Source organism: Leucoraja erinacea, chromosome 18 (assembly GCF_028641065.1).
Source record: "Leucoraja erinacea ecotype New England chromosome 18, Leri_hhj_1, whole genome shotgun sequence".
Lineage (NCBI taxonomy): Eukaryota > Metazoa > Chordata > Chondrichthyes > Rajiformes > Rajidae > Leucoraja > Leucoraja erinaceus.
In genome coordinates, this window is record NC_073394.1 from 1469030 (window position 1) to 1476003 (window position 6974).

Genomic DNA, 6974 nt, shown 5'->3' on the forward strand with positions numbered 1-6974 from the left:
TGTATCTCTGTACATGTAACAATGAAATAAATGAACAACATTTGACACTTGGACAGGTACATGGATAGGAAAGAGGGAGATGGACCAAATGCGAGCAAATGAGATGAACTTAGATGGACATCTTGGTCAGCATGTGCAAGTTGGGCCGAAGGGCCTGTTTCAATGTTGTATGACTATGACTGGGGTTTTTGGGAGTGCTCAGGGAGGGGTCTCACCTCTGGTGGGGGACATGTCGTGCTCCTCTGAGGGTTCTGTGGCCCCCACCTGGCTCCCAGTTCTCACATGCGGCTCCCAGAAGCCGTCAGCATACGGAAGTCCCCCACCCCCCGTAAAACCACGTTGGCAGTTTCGAGGATAACAGCTGAAGCCAGAGGCAGGAGGAAGACTGCAGCCATGAATCCCAACACAACCGCCTGCCCACTGGCCCCGTACATCGCACACTCAATCCCACAAGACATGAGACTGTACATCGTGCTCTCCAGGGCCAACGAGGGTAGCCGTGACTATGACACCATCTTCTGTCTAACAATGCCTCACCATGATGTAGCTGCACATTGTCCCTCTGCAGTGAAGTGTGTCAGCCTTGTACATTTTATTTTATTTATTTATTTATTTATTTAATTCTTTATTTCGAACAGAATAAAAGAATAAAAAGCAAGAGTGAAACAGCAAATAAAAAACAAAACAAGAATATTTATAAAGTGTCATAAACAATATCTATAAATAAATGAAATCGTATGTGTCCGAAAAGGAGCAGGAAGAAGCCAAAGCCGATTAATTCCCACCCCTTATTCAACTGCTTGTAATTATCTTATACAAATTTAGCAGCTGCATGTACACCATATGTACACCAGCAGCTATATGTACACCAAATTATTTACATTTATACACTAATCTAATATTTACAGCCATACAAAAAAAGAGAGAAAAAAATAAAAATAAAATAAAACCCCCTCATATACTTTGCAGTATCTCAGTCATATATACAACCCATCACTGTTGTCATACTGTAACGCTGAGGCTCTATAAGGCGCTGGTCAGGCCGCGTTTGGAATATTGTGAGCAATTTGGGCACCGGTATCTGAGGAAGGATGTGTCGGCTCTGGAGAGGGTCCAGAGGAGGTTTACAAGAACGATCCCAGGAATGAGTAGGTTAACATATGATGAGCGTTTGTCAGCACTGAGCCTGTACTCGCTGGAGTTTAGAAGGATGAGGGGGCACCTCATTGAATCGTACAGAATAGTGAGAGGCCTGGATAGAGTGGATGTGGAGAGGATGTTTCCACTAGTGGGAGAGTCTAGGACTAGAAGTCATAGCCTCAGAATTAAAGGACGTTCCTCTAGGAAGGAGATGAGGAGGAATTTTTCTCATCAGAGGGTGGTGAATCTGTGGGACTTGTTACCACAGACAACTGTGGAGGTCAAGTCAGTGGATATTTTTAAGGCAGAGATTGATAGGTACTTGATTTGTATGAGTGTCAGAGGTTATGGGGAGAAGGCAGGAGAATGGGGTTAGAAGGGAGAGATAGGTCAGCCATGATTGTATGGCGGAGTAGACTTGATGGGCCGAATGGCCTAATTCCACTCCTATCACTTATGATCTTATGACCATTAAGCTGACGTAAGAATGATGTTCCCTCACAGACGGCTGCAGTTTAATTCCACTGTATCGGAGGTGACAACTCACACAATCCTTCCACACTGCATTACTGACAGACTGGTTATAGCAAGCAGAGATTGTGTCTAATCCTTACACACCCTTCTGTAAATCCAGATCAAAATACCACTGGAGAAAGAAGAGATTATTCAGAAGGTGGGGCAATTAAACGTTGGCAGGAACTTCCATTGAAGTTGTGACGGTGCAGCTGAAATTGTTGTTAGTAACTATAATATGTTCTTGCACAGATTCTGTTGTTTCTCAAAATCGTTCTCAGGTTTTCTCAGAGAGGAACAAAGCAGGGAGCAAAGTTTAATTAGCCATCAGGTCATAAGTGATAGGAGTAGAATTAGGCCATTCAGCCCATCAAATCATCTCCACCATTCAATCATAGAAACATAGAAAATAGGTGCAGGAGTAGGCCATTCGGCCCTTCGAGCCTGCACCGTCATTCGATATGATCATGGCTGATCATCCAACTCAGTATCCCATCCCTGCCTTCTCTCCATACCCCCTGATCCCTTTAGCCACAAGGGCCACATCTAACTCCCTCTTAAATATAGCCAATGAACTGGCCTCAACTACCTTCTGTGGCAGAGAATTCCACAGATTCACCACTCTCTGTGTAAAAAATGATTTTCTCATCTCGGTCCTAAAAGATTTCCCCCTTATCCTTAAACTGTGACCCCTAGTTCTGGACTCCCCCAACATCGGGAATAATCTTCCTGCATCTAGCCTGTCCAACCCCTTAATAATGTTGTAAGTTTCTATAAGATCCCCCCTCAATCTTCTAAATTCTAGCGAGTACAAGCCAAGTCTATCCAGTCTTTCTTCATATGAAAGTCCTGACATCCCAGGAATCAGTCTGGTGAACCTTCTCTGTACTCCCTCTATGGCAAGAATGTCTTTCCTCAGATTAGGAGACCAAAACTGTACGCAATATTCCAGGTGTGGTCTCACCAAGACCCTGTACAACTGCAGTAGAACCTTCCTGCTCCTATACTCAAATCCTTTTGTTATAAATGCTAACATACCATTCGCTTTCTTCACTGCCTGCTGCACCTGCATGCCTACTTTCAATGACTGGTGTACCATGACACCCAGGTCTCGTTGCATCTCCCCTTTTCCTAATCGGCCACCATTCAGATAATAGTCTACTTTCCTGTTTTTGCCACCAAAGTGGATAACCTCACATTTATCCCCATTATACTGCATCTGCCATGCATTTGCCCACTCACCCAGCCTATCCAAGTCACCTTGCAGTCTCCTAGCATCCTACTCACAGTTAACACTGCCCCCCAGCTTAGTGTCATCCACAAACTTGGAGATGTTGCATTCAATTCCCTCATCCGGATCATTAATATATATTGTAAATAGCTGGGGTCCCCGCACCGGGCCTTGCACTGCCCCACTAGTCACTGCCTGGTTGATCTATGGCTGGTCTATCTCTCCCTCCTAACCCCATTCTCCAGCCTTTTCCCCATAACGTCTGACACCCGCATTAATCAAGAATCTATCTATCTCTGCCTTAGAAATATCCACTGACGTGGCCTCCACAGCCGCCTGTGGCAAAGAATTCCACAAATATTACGAAGCTGATTAAACAACCTGTATAATATCAACACTTTTCAGGAAACAATGAAAAAATTCAAACATCTATTACAGAGGTTGTATTTGGGGTTTGGGTGAAGCCAACAACAGCAGGTGCTGGTGAACTGTCCCAGCCTGATACAACCCACATGTGGTTTATTATTACACAGTTCCCCCTCTCGACACAACGGAGCTTTAGCTGAGCCAAAGAAATCACTGCAGGATGCAGCTCACCTGATGAGTTTATTTGTACTGGGAGCTGTAGCCATATTGTCTGGAAGGCCCGGACCCCCCCCCCCCCCACCCCCGGCAACATCAGCACTGGGCTGTTTATTAGTTCAAGTCACTGAGTCACATCGCACAGAAACAGGCCCTTCGGCCCAACTTGGTCACGCCAACCAAGATGCCCCATCGACACTAGTCCTACCTCCCACCTGTTTGGTACAAATCCCTTTTTTATCCATGTACCTGCCCAAGCACCCCCCCCCCCCCCCCCCCCCCCCCCCCCCCCCCCCCCCACCCCCACCCTCCACCCCCACCCCCCCCCCCCCACCCCCACCCTCCACCCCCCATGATCTGATCCTGCAAAATCATAATTTCTTGAAGTTCTAAGTTCCACAAGGGAAGTGTGTGTTGTGACTTCAGACTTGAGTCACAGATTGATTGCACGGTATAGCAGGAAACAGGCCCTTCGGCCCACCAAGTCCGCACTGACCAGCGATGCCCGTACATGAACTTACACACACGAGGCACAATTTACAACTTTTTTCTCACCAAAGCTAAATAAACCTGCACGCCTTTGGAGTGCGGGAGGAAACCGGAGCACCCAGAGAAAACCCACACAGTCACGGGGAGAAGGTACAAACTCTGTACAGACAGCACCCGTAGTCAGGATGGAACCCGGGTCTCTGCCGCTGCGCCACCGTGCCGCTGTGTTACTGTGGGTTTGATTTATATGCTACATTTTATCCGTAATTAGCAACTGTGCAACGTGTCAGACATGAATCATTTACTCTGCAGCTGCATTAGTGAACCACGTCTGATTTAAACATTGAGAACATTTTTCTTTTCTCTGGCCACAGCTGGTTCACACGTGGGAATCTGTCACTATTTTACAGCTCATTTGCTCAGAGACCCTTGTTGGTAGTTGCCGACTGCTCGATACGGAGTTGACAATCTCACGCTGTGGGGGAGAATGCGGATGAAGTGCCGCAGGTTGTGATTAGATCCATGTGCGTCTGGGCCCCTCGAATACCCACAACTGCCCCCCCCCCCCCCCCATAAAAAACATAGAAACATAGAAAATAGGTGCAGGAGGAGGCCATTCGGCCCTTCTAGCCAGCACCGCCATTCATTGTGATCATGGCTGATCGTCCCCTATCAATAACCCGTGCCTGCCTTCTCCCCATATCCCTTGATTCCACTAGCCCCTAGAGCTCTATCTAACTCTCTCTTAAATCCATCCAGTGAATTGGCCTCCACTGCCCTCTGTGACTGGGAATTCCACAAATTACACAATGCACCAGAGAATTGTCAGTGTGTGAGTGTGAGTGTGTGTGTGTGTGTGTGTGTGTGTGACAGTGTGTGTGTGTGTGTGTGTGTGTGTGTGTGTGTGTGTGTGTGTGTGTGTGTGTGTGTGTGAGTGTGTGTGTGAGTGTGTGTGTGTGAGTGTGAGTGTGAGTGTGTGTGAGTGTGTACGTGTGTGTGAGTGAGTGTGTGTTTGTGAGTGTGTGTGTATGTATGAGTGTGTGTGTGTTCGTGAGTGTGTGTGAGTTTGTGAGTGTGTGTGAGTGTGTGAGTGTGTGCGTTTGTGAGTGTGTGTGTGTGTGTGTGTGTGTGTGTGTGTGTGTGTGTGTGTGTGTGTGTGTGTGTGTGTGTGTGTGTGTGTGTGTGTGTGTGTGTGTGTGTGTGTGTGTGTGTGTGTGTGTGGTGCAAACTCCAGTCGAGCTTCTACAGTGCAGAATATATTCTCAGCCACCAGTTCCACAGACAAAGTCCAATGTCTACAATGGGGTAGAGGTGAATCGGACAGTACCCTGGCTTATGAAGGGCCGTTCAGAAGAGGGGAAGAAGAATGACCGGGGGGTGCGGGACAAGGACGAGTCTTTGATGATGTCGGCTGCTTTTCCCAATCAGCGTGAAGTGGAGATGGAATCTTACGAACTGCCAGGTTAATTTTTTTTGCACACCTCCAGATTCAGAGACAGTTTCTGCCCAGCTGTTATCAGGCAACTGAACCATCCTGTCACCAACTAGAGTGTGGTCCCAGGCTCCCATCTACCACATTGGAGACCCTCGGGCTGCCTGGACTCAGACTTCACTGGACGTTACCTTGCAATAACTGTTATTCCCTTTATCCTGTATCTGTACACTGTGGACGGCTCAATCTGCGGACTGGATAGCAGGCAACAAGGAGCTTTTCACGTGACCTCGGTCCACGTCACCATAAACTGCACTAAACTTATCATTTATGAAAATTCCCATCAAAAGTCGCAGCCACAGTCCGTAGCTCTGAGAGGCCACAGACACACAGAGTGATACAGTGTGGAAACAGGCCCTTTGGCCCAACGCCCACACCGGCCAACATGTCCCAGCTACACTAGTCCCACCTGCCTGCGCTTGGTCCATATCCCTCCAAACCTGTCCTGTCCATGTACCTGTGTAAATGTTTCTTAAACATTGGGATAGTCCCAGCCTCAACTACCTCCTCTGGCAGCTCGTTCCATACACCCACCACCCTTTGTGTGAAAAAGTTACCTCTCAGATTCCCATTAAATCTTTTCCCCTTCACCTTAAACCTGTGTCCTCTGGTCCTCGATTCCCCTACTCTGGGCAAGCGACTCTGTGCATCTACCCGATCTATTTTATACGCAGGTTGTGCTGACGTTAAGTGGAGCAGGCTGCTCATACCTGGGCTCCATGTTGAGACATGCACAGGTGTGCAGTGGGGTTAGTGTTGGCAGCTTACAGTACACGTGCCTTCCGGCACACAGCTTAGGTTAGTTTAGTTTAGGAAGGAACTGCAGATGCTGGTTTACACTGAAGATAGACACAAAAATGCTGGAGTAACTCAGCGGGACAGGCAGCATCTGTGGAGAGAAGGAATAGGTGACGTTTCGGGTCGAGACCCTTCTTCTGACTGCGAGTGAGGGGAGAGGGAGGCTGGAGGTGTAAGTCACGGAAGGTGTTGAATAATTCCGGTCAGAGAGAAGGGAACTTCTTCAAAGTCGGCACACCTCGAGGAGAATTCGCAGTGGAGCAGACAAGATGAGTAGGAAGGAACTACAAATATTTAGTTGCGTTTAGAGACACAGCACCGAAACAGGCCCTTCGGCCCACCGAGTCGGCCCCGACCAGCGAGCCCCGCACACTAGCACTATCCTACACACACTAGGGACAATTTTACAATTTTTACCAAAGCCAATTAACCTACAAACCTGCACATCTTTGGAGTGTGGGAGGAAACCAGAGCACCCGGAGAAAACCCACAAGGTCACAGGGAGACCGTTAATTAATTGAGTCAGTCTACCCCACGACAGAAGGGGGAGGAGTTGTACAGTTTGATAGCCACAGGGAAGAAGGATCTCCTGTGGCGTTCTGTGCTGCATCTTGGTGGGACCAGTCTGTTGCTGAAGGTGCTCCTCAGGTTGACCAGTGTGTGATGGAGGGGGTGAGCTGTATTGTCCAGGATGCTCCACAGTTTGAGGAGCATCCTCCCCTCCAAGAC